Source organism: Crocuta crocuta, unplaced genomic scaffold (assembly GCF_008692635.1).
Source record: "Crocuta crocuta isolate KB4526 unplaced genomic scaffold, BGI_CrCroc_1.0 scaffold154, whole genome shotgun sequence".
Lineage (NCBI taxonomy): Eukaryota > Metazoa > Chordata > Mammalia > Carnivora > Hyaenidae > Crocuta > Crocuta crocuta.
The window spans coordinates 6,223,472-6,240,440 of NW_027530545.1; the positions used below are offsets into that span (position 1 = coordinate 6,223,472).

At 42.6% G+C, this 16,969-nt stretch overlaps 1 protein-coding gene across 2 annotated transcripts in view; it reads right to left on the reverse strand.

The window, feature by feature from the left end:
• Positions 1 to 16,969, reverse strand: part of LYPD6B (LY6/PLAUR domain containing 6B) — a 181,203-nt gene that overhangs the window by 48,119 nt on the left and 116,115 nt on the right. For both annotated transcript variants that reach the window (XM_077767837.1, XM_077767838.1), the window contains exon 2: positions 3,161 to 3,233. The gene's annotated coding sequence lies outside the window, so the exon portion shown is untranslated. The remainder of the gene's footprint in view (positions 1 to 3,160; positions 3,234 to 16,969) is intronic.

Sequence of the window (16,969 nt, forward strand, 5' to 3'; positions counted from 1 at the left end):
ACCAAGGGGGGGGGGGGGGAGCCAAGTTCCATAGATCAATGTTCTGTCATCTGTAACATGTGGGAAGAACTGATAATCAACTTTGTAGGAGAATCACTCTGAAATACATCAGGAGAGACTTCGGAAGTTTAAGTTCCAGTCTGTTACGAGCAAGGCCACTGCATCTAAATGAAAGCAATCTTATTAATCTGGTAAGTTGGATGACCCATGCCACTCAAGTTTCTCAGGTGAAGACCAGTAGCATTTATCTGTCCATGTATTTGTTTACTCGTCCCATATTTGTTGAGCACATACTTTGTACCATACAGTTCTGTGGGCGCCCAGGCGTGAGAAAGTTGAGGCAGGAGGAAAGCAGAGGAGTGAAGATAGCAAGGATTATATAAAAGTAGCTAAGACACTCCATATCCCAAGAGCTTAAATGGCTGGTTATCTTGAAAAACAAAATTTCCTGCTTGAAGCAATTCAAAGTAACCCAGCCGAGCTAGGTCCAAATTGCTGCACCGATTGGAACTGATCATGTTATAAGTCCAGGGAGTTCAGAAAACTCCTGATTTCATGGAATCAAAGAGCTGTATGGATGTAACTGGTCTGCAGATGAAGATACTAAAGTGAAGTAATCTACCCAAGAACTCACCACTAGTTTCAATGCACAGCCAAATCAGGGTCTCCTGGTCTCAGTCCGATAGGACTTCCACCAACCTCATAGAGATCCGTCTCAAGATACAAAGTGTTTACAGTGTGAGGGCACAGAGATATCCCACAAATCAAACCCATCTTGCAGTAGCCAGATGCCAGCTATCCGATATAGTGAGCAGAAACTCTGCACTTGTCACATGGGAGGAGGAACCCAAGGATACAACTTCTTGTGGAATAAACTGAAGAGCCTCTATCCACGCACTCAAATGCTCAGCAGCCATGAAAACAGGCTTCTGAGACAATAGCACAAGAAAATACTTATTAGATTTAAATTTCAAAGCTTAAATATGTAGTAACTGTGAATAGACTATACACAAAGGTATAAACAGCAGCAAAACACCCTAACATATTCATGACTGTAATGCTGGCATCTTTTAAAACTGGATGAATTCTTCATTTTTCCTGCTGTTTCCCTACAGACCAAATATTCTTTAATGTTCTTTTTTTAAATGTTTATTCACTTTTTGAGAGAGAGAGAAAAGGAGGAAAGAAAAGGAGCAGGGGAGAGGCAGAGAAAGAGACAGAGAGGATCTGAAGTGGGCGCTGCACTGAAAGCAGAGAGCCTGATGTGGGGCTTGAACTCACAAACCATGACATTATGATCTGAGCCAAAGTTGGATGCTCAATTGACTGAGCCACCCAGGTGCCCCTGACATTCTTGAACTACTTTATATATTTTTTAATGTCTTGGCCAACTCACTGAGAAGAGATACATTGTCAATGATAGGTTGTATTCAGCAGGCAAAGGGTATGTGAGCAGGGGCAAGTGTGAAAGTCAGGTGGAGGGCCAGCCCTGAAATATCTGCAGGTGGGTCAAAGCCTCAATGTGCTTGGATCCTGTTCTGTGCTGTCCAGTCAGTTATATTCCTGATCTGCCACTTCTGGCTTGGCTGTCTAACTTTCGGCAACTCACCTACTTTATTTAAACCTCCATTTTCTTAACTGCAAAAGGTGGATATCAACAGAACCTTCATCATAGGAATGCCGTGCATCTTAAGAAAAGAAAATGCTTAGTCTAATGCCTGGCAGCAAGTAGGAGCCAGCAAGTGTTAGTTGTCATGATGATGGTGATAGAGACGTTAATAGAGTTATTATTTTTATGGCCATTATTATTATTATCAGTATTATGATGTTCCTAATACTGTTTAACACTGTAACTAAAAAGGCATTAGGTTTCCTTGCTTTGGAAGATAGCCCAAAGCTCTCCATAGAGCTCCCTGCTGGACTGTCTCTTCTCTGATCTCCATACTCTTTGGGTTTATTACTAATAGACTCTTAAGTTGAAGTAACAGCTTGCACACCACCTAGTATGCCCTGGGGGAACAATGATAACATACAGATTCCTACTTGTTTTCTTGCGTCTAATTAGGATAGTACAATGTCATCCTTTCTAAAAAGGCAAGGAATAAACCATCTTAGTAGATATTCTACAGAATTCTGCTTTGTACTTGAAACATGTAATTATCGTTAACAAACATAGGCACTAATAATTCCATCTGCTCTTTAGACAAGAAAGAGGAAGATTTCTGGCCCCATCCACTCTCAATCTCAGGCAACTTCCTTTGCAAGTTGCCTCCCTCATACATCAGATGCAAGGTGGGAGGTCTGTTTACAAGGCAGAAGTTTTCTGGGATGGGAGCTAAGTGCCCACACCAAGAAGAAGACTCCTCAGTAGACCAGGTTCAGGTCCCTGAAGCCTCAAAAAGACATTCTGTGGCCTTCACAGCCTGACATCAGAAAACTCGATCTCAGATTCAGGTTTTGTTGTGTTTTCTTCCCCCCAATGAGAAAAGAGAGGCCTAACAACTGAACCTGGTCGACCTGTATATTAAGCACCATACCCAAAACCAGAAGGGCAAAATTAATGAAATAAATAAAAAGAAGTCGTTAAATATGTTAAACATGCCCAAATATATGCTCTTGCCTCTTCTTTGTTGGGGTAACACCTTCATCCTCTTTTGCATCAGGAAATATTTTCTAACCCTTAACATTTAAATGTTCTGTAATTACAAATGCTCAGTAATTATGCACATAGTTAACTAAGTAGAGTTAGCAATGTATTTCACTTGATCTAGATATTTCTGAGCATCACTCCCTATCCTCCACATATTCCTGCCCCCATCACTGTGACAGTAACTCTAGAAGATGCTCCTGTAATTGACCAAATTAGGGTATTATGTGGGAAACAGAGAAGTCTTTCATCCACTAATCATTTCCTGCACATGGGGACTCCCTCCTTGGGTTCACCAGAAATATGACTTAAGCCAAAACCTGCCTTCCAAATCCCAGGCCCACAGTGAACATCACATGGGTAGGATGGGCTAAAAAATGTGGCACATCACCCAGGAGACAGGCAAAAGAGAGAGTCCCAAGATGTTCCAGAGTCCACATGGATCCCTGATCATCTAACCCCAAGCTCCCAAAGGAAAAGCCAACGATTGTCTACAATCGCTTCCATTCTTACCTCAGAGAGAACACGGCTGTCAGGCTCCTCTCTCCAACGGTGAAGAGGTCTGTGCCCAAACAAAGTAACCAGCCTACCAAAGATAACAAGATAAAGTAAGAACTACTGCTGGCAAGAAGTTACATTCCTCCACATCTGGAGTGTTTTCTAACAAAAAGCAGGTCTCTGGATGTTTGAAGACCTTTCAAGACTACAACAGCAGCAACATAATCAATTGAACAATATCAAGTGCATGAAATCTCTGGAATCAAGTCAGGTGGGACTGTTGAAGTTACAGAGAATGAGCTAACGTTTTATTAACACACACCTGGGGCCTAATTGGGAATGGCAATAATTGGTGAAATCATACACCTCATCACATCCCTCCACAAAAATGGCTGTCTACCAAGGAGCTGGCAGAACTTTGTGTAACACTTACATATATCAGGGTTTGTTGGCAGGTCAGAGCACTCACACACTCAACATGTCCACACACAATGGAGACTCTATTAGCATGGAACTAACTCTGCTTTGGAAGATGGCCCTACTGGCTGATGAAATAATGACAACATGAGACTTGAACCCTAATGAGGGGGTGGGAGGGAAATGCAAACTTCTTCTATAAGCACTCAAATCGGCAAATGTAAAAGACGACAATCATGCCTGATTTAAGGAAATCCTACCATATGTTTATATCCTTCATCTGTGATGCTAATTTCATGTGTCTAATCAACTTGACTGGGGTATGGTACCCAGTTGTTTGGTCAAACACAAGTCTAGATATTGTTGTAGATATAATTTTTAGATGTGATTAACAGTAACATCAGTAGACTCTAAGTAAAACCGATTATCCCTCGTGGTGTGGGTGACCCTCATCTAACCAGTTGAGGCCTTAAGAGGAAAGACTGAGGTTCCTTTAGGAAGAGGGAATTATGCCTCTATGCAGCCTTTGGACTTGAGATTAGGACTTGAAATCTTCCCTGTGTCTCCAGCCTGCTGGCCTGCCCTGCAAACTTTGGACTTGCCAACCTCCATAATCACAGGAGTCAATTCTTTAAAATCAGTCTATCTATTGATCAATTTCTAGACAAACACACACACACACACGTGCACACTTTATTGTTCACGTTTCTCTGCAGAACTCTAATATACCATCTAATGTCAAGAAAAAAATGCATTAACTTATAAAATATGTATAACAATGCGAGAAGGACAACACAGAAAAGAGGCTAGAGCATGAAGGAAATTAGTCCTTCATGTATTTTATAATGTATCATGTATTTTATAAGGTATGAAACTATTACTTGATGTGGTTGATAAATTAGGTTCTGAGCATCCTAGTGGCCAATGCAACGAAGAAAGAGGACACAAGATAATCATGTGGGCTTTAAAGGGCACAAGATAAAATACAATGTAAACGCTTCAAAACTGTTAGCCTTTTGTTGTTGTTGTTATTAAGAAATTTCTTCCAAGCTGGGTGCCTAGGTGGCTCAGTCAGTTAAGCATCTGACTCTTGGTTTCGGCTCAGGTCATGATATCATGGTTTGTGAGTTGAGTTCCATGTTGGGCTCTACACTGACAGCACGAGCCTACTTGAGATTCTCTGTCTCCCTCTCTTTGGATTCTCTGCCCTCTCACCCTCTCAAAATAAACACTTAAAAAAAAGAGAAAGAAAAAATTTCTTCCAAAGTGTTAACCTTCCCCTCCTTGGGTAAATTTTTCAAGTATCCTTTAACATCCACACTGAAGGATTAGGAAGGAAAGTACTTAGAAGTGCCTCTCAGTATACATAGTAGGGAGCCTCCTATAAAGCCTCTTCCTGCATCCCTCATGATACACGATGGCAAAGCACAATTCACTTTAGTGATTTAACAAGTCCAAAAAGAAGCGCAAACACACAGCAATCTGATCATCTGGCTTGACCCAGGGATAAAAACAAGAATTTCTGGAAGAACTAATGAACCCCATATCCTTTGAGATATTTCCCAGAAATATTATTTCTCCCAGGGCAAAGCTGGGTGGAAAATGGGCTACACTGCCTGAGGCTGTGTTCCTGCCAACTGCCTAGAGTCAAGGTTTTCCCTATTGCTGATGGGGGCAGAGCCACAGAAAAACTGCCTTTGAGGGGTTTATAAATTCAGGCAATAAATGTCTGAAAAGAGAAGGCTTAACTTTTATATGTTTGAATTTGTAGAAGTCTTACATACCTCCTGCACTGGAATCAATTTTTAACTTTCTTTATTGTGGTAAAATATACATAATAAGATATTTACTATTTTAACTATTTTTTTAAGTTTATTTCTGAGAGAGAGAGAGAGAACACATGCATACACATGAGGGTCAGAGAGAGAGGGAGAGAGAGAATCCCAAGAAGGCTCTGCGCTGTCCACACAGAGCCCATGTGGGGCTAGAACCCACAAACCGTCAAATCATGACCTGAGCCAAAATCGGGAGGCAGACACTTAACTGAGCCACCCAGCTTCCCTACTGTAACTATTTTTAGTGTACAACTGTGTGGCCCTAAGTATATTTCCAATGTTGTGCAATCATCACCACCATCCATTTCCAGAACTTTTTCATTATCCCAGACTCTCATTTAACAATGAGACCCCACTGCCCCTCCTACAGTGCCTGGTGATCCTGATTCTACTTTCTGTCTCTAGAAGGTTGCCTGTTTGGTACCTCACATGAGGGAGCAACGTAACATTTGCCCACTTGAGTATTTCACTTAGCATAATGTTTTCAAGGCCCATCCCATGTCATACCATGTACCAGAATTCCATTTTTTACGGCTGACTATATTCCATTGCTAGTATATACCACATTTTGTTTACCCTGGAATGAGTTTTTAATGTAATTAATTCAACAATTATTGAATACTTACAATGTCAGAAGTTTGATTTCTTAAAATGTTTTTCTTTAATGTTTTTATTTATTTCTGAGAGAGAGTAAGATGAGAGAGACAGCGTGAGCAGGGGAGGGTCAAAGACAGGGAGATACAGAGTCTGAAGCAGGCTCCAGGCTCTGAGCTAGCTGTCAGTACAGAGCCCGACGTGGGGCTCGAACCCACAAACCGTGAGACTATGACCTGAGGCGAAGTCGGACGCTTAACCGACTGAGCCACCCAGGCACCCCAAGAAGTTTGATTTTTTTAAACATCAACTTTGTTCTAAGAACAGTATACGAGAGTTAGAAGTGCTATCCCACAAGGAACCAATTAATCATATGAATCCTAGTTTCAGAACCAGTAGCAGCAGCAAGAAAACAAGAGTCTAAGTAGTTTTTCTTCCCTAAGGATTAGGTAAATCTTCCCCACAATCTTAATTAATGCTCTTCATGCTTAAAGCTGAAGTGAGACCAGAATATCCCCACCATGCGGCCAGCGGGCTCTGTAATACTTCATATCATGGTGCCTACAGCTTATACGGTGTCGTTCCTGACTCCTGACCTCGTGATAATGAGCTTCTAGCTAAACAGCTGCTATCAAGAAGTCAGAAACTTCCATCCCTGCAGATAAAATACTCTGACAGAACCAACGAGAAAAGCACGTCTTCCTATACCTGGCTAGCCATCCATCAGATTTGTATTTCTAGGCACATACATAAGGGAACAAGTCTTCTGTGTGGAATCATGGGTGTTTCCACAGCACCTCCCCAGCAAGACAACTTAATAGTTGGAAGAGAAAGTGGGAACCTGCACTTCCCTCCGGTTTTCACCTTTAGAGTGTATAAAAGAGCAGATGGCGCCAAGGAGGGGGGAGGATACCACCACACACCTGAATTCACAATAGCGGCCCCATGTGAGTCATCAAAAGATGTCTGCGGGAAGCTGATGAAAAACAACCATTTCTGCACGCTGACACGGGAATTGCAGGCAAAATCAAGAACCATAGAGGATTTAGGCCACTTTGTTCGGCATAAACTTCTCAGCTGGGAGATCTGCTGTCATCCCAGATTTTTAACAATTGGCTGAGCTGAAGTTCATTACTACTTTTGTGTTCAGTTCACGGGGAATAGGTCATTCGACCAACAAAAGTGGTTTTACAAAAATATAGAGAATTTAGTCTGGAGATCCTCCTGTATGGTTTTTTTTTTTTTTTTAATGTTTTATTTATTTTGAGGGGCAGCTGGGTGGCTCAGTCGATTAAGTGTCCAACTTTGCACTCTCAAAAATGAATAAACATTTAAAAAATTTAAATACTTATTTTGAGAGCATGCAAGTGAGGGAGGGACAGAGAGAGAGAGAGGGACAGAGGATCTGAAGCAGGATCTGCACTGATAGCAGCGAGCCCAGTGTGGGGCTCAAACTCATGAAATGCGAGATCATGACCTGAGCTGAAGTCAGACACTGAGCCAACTGAGCCACCCAGCTGCCCCCCTCCTGTATGTTAAGACTAACTTCAAAATCAAGAGTTTTTTGTAGATAAAAACAAAATGAATGCTATTAAGACTGTTTCTTTTAGTATGTAGGTAAAGATTCCATTGCCTCTGAAACAAGAGAGATTTCCATGGGTTGTAGAAGCCAGCCCTGAACAGGCTGAAAGTAGGGTGCTAATACAAAGATTCTCAAACTAGTCTAATCAGGAAATCCCAGCATGAGAAGGCACTCAGTTCTCTGTCACAAGTAATTACTCTACCCTTTTTCCAAGGGCATCAATGACTCACACTTTGGAAGTGGATGAGGGACACAACTTGAGCATGAAAATTTCATCTGTGATAATCATTCGGATCCTCCAACTTTTGTTAAGTTCATTCAAACCTTTCTCATACATAAACACACACTTACCCTGAAAAATATCATCCTGTGTCCTGCCTCCATTTTCAAAAATAAGAACCCAATAAGGCAATTCGGGTTCATCAGAAGATATAAAATTAAACTTGAACCTGTTAGGGGCACCTGCATGGCTCAATTGGTTAAGCATCCGACTTCGGCTCAGGTCTGATCTCACCGTTCATGAGTTTAAGCCCTGCATCCGGCTCTGTGCTGAAACCTCAGAGCCTGGAGCCTGCTTTGGATTCTGTGTCTCCCTCTCTCTCTGACCCTCTTCTGCTTACACTTTGTGTGTCTCTCAGAAATAAACACTAAAAAAAAATGTTTTAACGTGAACTTGGTAGAATGCCAATTCCTTTCTGTTATGGGCTGAATCATATCCTCTTTCTTCCAAAATTCATATGTTGAAGTCCTAACCTCCTAGGCACCTCAGAATTTGACTAAACTTAGAGACAAGGTCTTTAAAGAGGTGATTAAAATGAGGTCTTTAGGGTGGGCTCTAACCCAATACGGCTGCTGTCCTTATAAGAAATTTAGACACAGACCTGGAAGAGCATGTGAGGACACAAGGAGAGGATAACCATAGGAAGTGAAGGAAAGAGATCTCAGAAGAAACCAAACCTGCCCACACCTTGATCTCACACTTCCAGAACCGTGAGATAAGAGATTTCTGTTGATTGTGCCACCTAGTCTGTGGTACTTATTATAGCAGCCCAAGATAACTAACACCACTTTCCCTTTTCTTTCTCCTCTGATTTCTAGGGAGGTGACTGTACAGGTGGCAAGGCCACTCTGTCTCCTACTCAAGGGCCTCACTCTCATTCGTTTCCTTATCCCCAACCAGGACAATCTCTACATCCAAAGAAAGTGACAAGTAGGACCCCGGAGGTCCCCCAAATACCCTGAGGACTCCAACTCTAAAACGGGACCAATGCCTGCCCCCAGACCTCTGACCTCCAAAACTATAGGGACTTTCTCTGCCTTTTCCAAATGCTCTCTGCTAACCAGAAGTCGGCCTACAAACAATCTTTGGGATACCGTTTCCAGAAACCATGTCTTCATTTCTCTTGCCTGAATACCCAAGGCTGGCTCAGATGCCTTAACCCACCTTAATTCCCTCCCTTTGGAAAAGGAAAGGAGAGGTTGGGGGCCAAAGGTCATTGCACACCGCAGAAACGAGTCCGGAGCAAGAGATTATCAGAGGACTCCCAGTGGCCTCAAGACGATTCACAGGTAATTACTTTCTCCTTCGCTGGAGAAGTTCATACAGGAGAGCTGATGTCCTTTGTTAGTGCTGGGAGCCATGAACACCATAGCTTAATTTTCGCTCTCCATACATTACGTAGGATTCCAGGTGCTATGGCTTGAAGGAGACAGTACTGCACTCAGCGGAGGAACCATGGACTGAAGTACAGACTGGACTGCTGGTGCTAAGCCACCAGTGACAGAGGAAGCACAAGGGAGCACCTAACCTGTGCTCATGTTCCAGCTCTGCTAGTTTCCACCAGCTCTCAGTCTGGCTCTGGCCATTTCCCCAAGCCAACACAAGCTTGACATGGCTTTGCCTGGAATGTCCTGAAATAGTTGGGAAATCTATTACAAGTAATGCCCCCCCAGGCACTCCTGGGGTCAGCAAACAAGGCTCCTGGGTCCTCTCTGGACTACAGTCATGGGGTAGGGGCTCCGGGCCAGGGTGCATGCCAGTGATGGGGACTGCTAACACTCACACTAACATTCATGTCTGCCAAGTCCCAGCCCCATGGAAGAAAAAGAAGAACAGACTGATGCAATTAGCCAGTCGAATGGGAACTTGTCAAACCATTTAGATAAGACAGTACTTGAATTTATTCAGTTCCCATTACCAGAGGATGATTGTGCTTCCACCCCCTGCTGATTCTGCGGGCTGCACAGCATTTTCCTAGCAAGGAAGGGAGAAAAGGGTGGATGATTTCTTAGCCTACAAATTCCAGGGCTCTGCTGTTAAATCAGCATGCATCACGCCTTCAACCAAGGGGTAATGTGACCTTAATGGAATCAAGGGGCACATACTATTGAGTGACTTTGTCACAGAATCTGAAGCTCAGTGATGAATATTTAAGTATCAAATTAATAAAAATAAATAAGATTCCTTATCCAGTTCCATCTTCATTATACCTCTCAACAACTGATTCCATATTCACCTTGCTAATGGTCTGTTTCAAGTACAGAGTTGTGAGCACCTTAAGAGTCCATATAGAATCTTATTCTTATATCCTTTTCGGGGCTGAGCATAGTGTTGGACACAAAATACAACTCGGGAAGGATTCATTGATTGCTACTTGCTTTTGAAATAGTTTTCCCTGAGAGGAAGAAAATCCATTCTACCTGCCTTATTTAATAAAACACACAACTCCCTCCTCTCCCTGACCCCCACCCCCTCACCAAACTAACAACAGCAACAGGATCTTCACAATGAATATCCACAGAGGATCCAGCAGACATACGAGACAAGAGTTACAGATGAGCTTCAAGGTTGGTAAAGTCTCATCTGATTTTAAAATTAGAGCATGTCTGTATGTTTCCTAGGACTGCTGTAATAAAATACCACAAATTCAGGGACTTAAAACAACAGATGTTTATTCTCTCACAGTTATGAAGGCCGGAAGTCCAAAATCAAAGTGCCAGCAAGGCCAATGCCCTCAGGATACTCTGAGCCACGTCCCTCCTACTCTCTGGCGGCTGCCGACACTCCTTTGTATGTATCTGTATAACTACCTGCAATCTGTACCTCTGTCTGCTCATGCCCTTTCCTGGGGTTCTGGTCAAATCTCCCTCTCTCTTCTAAGGACACCTGTCACTGGACCTAGGGCTCACCCTACATCCAGCATGAGCTCATTCTAAAATCCTTAACTTGTTTACATCTGCAAAGACCCTTTCGTTTTTTGAGACAGAGAAAGAAAGAGTGCATGCTAGTGCATGAGCAGAGGAGGAGCAGTGGGAGGGAGGGAAAGGGAGGGAGAGGGAGAGAGAGGAAGAGAGAGAGAGAGAAAGAGAGAATCTTAAGCAGTCTCCATGCCCAGCACAGAGCCTGACACGGAGCTCAACTCAGGGCTCTATCTCATGACCAAGAGATCATGACTCAAACTGAAATCAAGAGTCAGAAAGGTAAAGGACTGAGCCAGCCAGGCAAAAACCTTATTTCCAAATGAGGCTACATCCACAGGTCCTGGGGGTCAGGACTTAGATACATCTAGTTTGGGGGATACTATTAAACTCAGTAAAATTCAAAGTGAGAACAGATCATCTGTACCAGAAGACCCCATCTTTTTCCCAATGCTCTTCCTCATATTAATGGACTAATTTAATACTTAGGACTCAGGCTGAACTCTTTGAGTCATGCTCAAGGGCCTTCACCCACTTGCTCCCCAGTTTCAATCAGCTCCATAATTTGTCCTGATGAAGTACAGTTCGATCAGTTCTATCCCACAGAAGCACTTATGCCTGTCCTCTCTTTTTTGTGTCTGATGCCCAACCAACCTGGGCTCAGCTGGAGTCTCCTGTCTCTACCTGCTCTGCCAACTTCCTTTACTACCATGCCCTATGTCACTGCTTTAAACAGAGCCCAAGTGTGCCACAACCCTGTCCCTAAACTTTCAGTGGCATCTAACCAAATGAAGCCCCATCTCCATATAGTCTAGCATCCAGGTCAAGTAGAATGAGCCGAAACCCACTCTCAGCCTTATTTTCTACTGCTCCCCTCCACTTGGTCCAGGGGCAGGGAAAGTAAATCACTGAGCGTTTTTAAGTAGAGCCTCAAAGTTCCTCCAAGACTTTCAAGACCCTCTGCCTAAGATTTATTCCTTTTCAACAAGCCTCTATCTTGGTTTATGTCCCCTTGTCCATGCCTTACACAGAACAGCCCAACTCAAAAGACAACTCATCCATGAGCCTGAAGAGTTTCATCAACCGCTGGATTCCTCTTTCTTCTAATTTAAAAGTCTGCCAGACAGATAAGGCATGTTCCCTCATGTTGCTGGAGACATGAACACTTGTCACCACACTCATGACAGAATCTGGGTGGAAATTTGCTTTACTCATGTCCATCTCCCCCATAATCTAGCACAGCACCTTGTGTGTTGCATGTGCTCAGAAATATCTGATAAATACAAGTTACACTGAGGAGTGCCTGGGTGGCTCATTGGGCTACGTGTCCAACTCCTGATTTTGGCTCAGGTCATCACCTCATGCTTTACGGGATTGAGCCCTGCATCTGGCTCCACACTGACAGTGCAGAGCCTCCTTGGGATCCTCTCTCTCTCCCTCTCTCTGCCCCTCCCTCCCTCATACTCTTTATCAAAATAAACACACTTTTAAAAGGGTATACCATCTGAGGTTACATCTCAGGACAGGGGAGGCTGGGAGAGGCACAAAAGTGAATAACAATCATTAATACAAAATTGTACGTATCATAAGATAAATATAGGTGAAGTTCTGTGGGAAATGCAAAAAAGGAAGTTTTAAAAAGGAAAAGAGTTTCTTAGAAGAAATAAGACTTAAGTGAGATCTTGAAGAATAAACAATGAGTAAAAAGTGGTAAGTCAGGGAAGAGAATGAAGTACAGAAGCAGCAGCGTCTGTTCGAGAGCCCCGTGAAAGCACACGGCATTTCCGGCTTCCATGAGGAACAGAGCTTTCTGGCCACTGACTGAGTGAATGGTGAGTAATGGAAGACAAGGCTAAAAAGGTAGGCCGGCACGTCAAGTACTATGCCAAGGAATTTGAAATGGACTCTGCAGGAGATGGGGGTCATGGAAGGCGTTCAAACAGGTGTGATGTGGTCACATCTGCATGTTTAGATGAGCACTTATACAGTACTGCGGTACCTAAACCTGCATATGTATCAGAATCATCTGGAGAGTTCCAAAAATTGCTTCACATATAAGGAAAAAGTACAGGTAATATAATAATTCTCCATTCACAATAAAATCATGTTGATGCTTTCCATTTTGGCTTTAGAATTTTTAAGAGAAATAAGAGAAATATTCTTGAGTTCCTTTTTGTTTCCTTCCCCAGAAATGAACACTTCCGTTTGTTCAGTGAACAATCCTTCTGGTCCGTGTTTATACAGAGAAAGAAACATGTAGATACATGGGTATGTCCATAAAAACCACAGAGCGTCAGTTTTATGTTAAGATCACAAATAATACATCTAGCAAATATTGCTCTAAATTTGCTTTACTCACTGGAAGAATCTTGAAAAATTCAGATTCCTGCATCCCACTTAGATCTAATGAATCACAATCCCTGAACGGAGGTCTCCAGAAATATGAAGTTTTTAAAAACTCCCTGTTCATTGTGATGTCAATCACACTGGGGAGTCACGGGTATAGAAGATGAACCACAGAGAAGACCAAACAGAGGAAGGAAGAACAGGAAGAATGATAATTCAAGCAGGGGGGGATGCAGTCCTAAGCAAGGACAATGCAGATGTTAACAAAAGACAGGGGACACAGAACTACCCTATGACCCAGCAACTGCACTACTAGGTATTTATCCAAAGGATACAGGAGTGATGATTTGAAAAGGCACATGTGCTAGGTTTATAGCAGCACCATCAACAATAGCTAAATTATGAAAAGAGCCCAAATCAACTGATGAATGGATAAAGAAGATGGGCGGNCTGCCTCTGTCTCTCAAAATAAAATAAAGACATAAGAAAAATTTTAAAAAAAGAAAAAAGAAAAAGATATGGTATGTATACACAACAGAATATTACTTAGCAATAAAAAAAATGAAATCTTGCCATTTGCAACAATGTGGATGGAACTAGAGGGTATTATGCTAAGCAAATAATCTGGAAGAGAAGGACAAATATCATATGATTTTACTCATAAGTGGAATTTGAAAAACACAACAGATGAACATAGCGAAGGTAAGGAAAAATAAGATAAAGACAGAGGGAGGTAAACCATAGGAGACTCTTCAATACAGAGAACTGAGGGTTGCTAGAGCAGAGGTGAGTGGGGGGATGGGTTAAATGACAATGGGCACTATGGAGGGCACTTTTTGGGATGAGCACTGGGTGTCACACATAAGAAATGAATCACAGGGTTCTACTGCTGAAGCCAAGACAACACTGTCTGTTGACTAACTTGAATTTAAAAAAGACAGGGGACAGATTCTGACGCCCTGTGAGGGTAAAAGCAATAGGACTTTGCAATGAATTAGAATCTGGGGTGAGAAGTTTTAAGTAATAAATGGCCCTAAGGATTTTAACTTGAATGAGTTGGAGGACAGTGACACCCTTAACAAAAATGGAAAACACATGGGGCGCCTGGGTGGCTTAGTCGGTTAAGCGTCCGACTTTCGCTTAGGTCATGATCTCGCGGTTCGTGGGTTCGAGCCCCGCGTCAGGCTCTGTGCTGACTGCCAGCTCAGAGCCTGGAGCCTGTTTCAGTCTGTGACTCTCTCTCTCTCTGACCCTTCCCTGCTCATGCTGTCTCTCTCTCTCCTAGAAATAAATAAAACATTAAAAAAAAAACAAACCCCACATACATGGTGATAATATTAAAAAAAAAAAAAAAAAAAAAAAAAAAAGGAAAACACAGAAACCGAAGAGCTGCCTGTGGGAGAAAAGATGGATTTGGCTTTAGACAGGTGAATCTGAGATTTCTGTAGGCTCTTCACATAAGTATCTCTCACAAACATTTATATGAGCTAGACTGATCAGGGGAGAAGTCTGGGGATAACACCACAGATCCAGAATTCCCTACTTAAAGGTAACAGCCATGCACTTGGAACTGGATACGTTGTTTCAGAAGAGAAGAGCCTTGGGCAGGTCCTTCAAGAATGCATGTAATTTAGGGCAGAGCACATGAAGAAGAACAAGCTAATGAAACAGAGGGGGTGGTCAGGAGTAGAAGGGCCGCTGGGATCAAGAAGCCACAGGAAGGTTCAAGGGTCAAGAATCCACCAGGACCTGAGTGTGATAAAGAGGAGGACTGAGAGAGATGGCAAGATTGGACAATCAGAACCTTTCAAGGAGTAGTAGCGATCACAGCGGGAGAGGCCACAGTGTGACATGGCCTGAAAAATACCAGAAGCAGCAACTTTAAGCTACTCTTCAGTGTTGAAACTTGCAGTCAAAAATAAAATAGTGGAGGGATAATTATTTTAGGGCTTAGAACAGGAGATCTGAGTGTGGAGAATGTGAGAAAGGAACCAGCGGTAAAGAAACTGAAAAGATAACTTATTCTGTAGAGTTCCTGTGAGATTCAACACCTGAGGACACCAAGTAGCAAGAAGGCAGGGGTCGACCCCAGGATACAAACAGCAATTATTTAAAAGCAGACAGAGCAATGTAGACCTTTGGAGCCTCTCATCTCCTACAGCAGACTAAGGCTTTGTTCTTTGGAAAAACTTAAGAAGATTCTCTGGATTCAAAAGTGTTGGGCACACTGAAGGAGGGGGATGAAGAATAAAACTGAAAACCGACAGATGAGCAATAATTTACATACTAAACTGGCTGCTCTTATAACAGTAGCATCCAACAAGAGGAAGACATGCATTCTCCCTCCTGGTCCCACCCCACTCCTCCCTCCCTTGTTGACTGGAAAATTCTTCTCTGAAAGAGAGAAGTACCTGTATATACTCCCCACCCATTCACACTGAACTTTTAGCCAAGGATCACCAGACATTCGAGGAAAGCCTCCTACATGAAAAGTGAAGGCAAACCAAACAGATAAAGACATCATATGGAACTCAGAGACCCTAAGGAAGATGAAGATTCTAGAACTATCTAGAAACTAAAGTGGACTGGAGAGATATTAATTTGGCCAGTTTAATTAAAAATGAATTAACAAAAAAACCAAAAATCTGTACTTCTAACTTGTCTTACAAAATCAAAAGACCTGGCAATTCTAGACTCACATGGAGCCTAAAGGTAAGTAAGAGCAAGAACGAGACAGGCCATGAAAGTGTGAGCCTAGACATTCTTTTGAGGAGAGCACTCCAAGGTATTACCAGATTCACAAAGCAGTCCATGACCCAAAAAGAAGGTAAGAGGCTTGAAATAGACCCTCTTCCGCTCTCAACATCTTCCAGGGAAAATGTAACAGTTTAGAGTGCACCTAAAAGCTTTTTAGAAGGAATATCCAAGACTTGATGTGTTAAATCAACTTCCCACACGCAGCTGCCCAGTCCAAAAAAGAAAATGCAGAGCACTCCAGGGAATGCGAGGAATTGGAACTTGCATGTAGATATACCTTATCACCACTTGGTGCATTGAAACTACATAGATTAACAGATCAGGAGAGGTCTGCTTTTGCAGCCATCTAGAAATATCCTGAAGGAAAAAAGAATCTAAAGTACTCACAGCTCAAACACATGACTACTAACATTGCTGACTTGATTAGAAAACACACACACACACACACACACACACACACACACAGGCTCATATGCATACATTTGTAATCAGCCAAACCTGCTGCAACCCAATCCCAAGGCTTCCTGTAGTCAGACCATTTTTTCTGATTGGAGGTAATCACAATACATAAATAAATCCAAATAAGAATTAATTTAAATTCTGTTGAAAGCTTTTCAGAGATAGAAAAGCTGCCCTTCAGAGATACCTTCTCCCAGGCTAATGAGTGGAATTACTCTGTTTATCACAAGCCAAAGGTAACTTGGTAGGTGGATGGATAAAAGTTCTTTCTCAAATCGCTTCACCTCGGGTTTCTGCTTTGCTTTGAATGTGCAGAGTTTGGGGCCACACAATGATTCTCCAAAGCTCCTAGAAACAGAATAGGTGTTGGGGGCTTGGAACAGTTCTCAGACAGAATTCGGGTCAATGCTCTTGAGGAGCCATTAAGAATCCGGGATTGTGCATCTTCCTGTGTAAAGTCCTAGTCCCAGACTGCGTAGAAGAAGCCCTCCACCTGCCCATCACCCAACATTACCACTGGGGGATGGGGCCTCAGAAAGAGGTCTGTAGTCTACATTCAGTTCTAGAACTTTCCATGTGGGCACCCCCACCCCCAGTTTCTTTCCCTACTAGACAATGTTGCTAGGACGTCTAGGA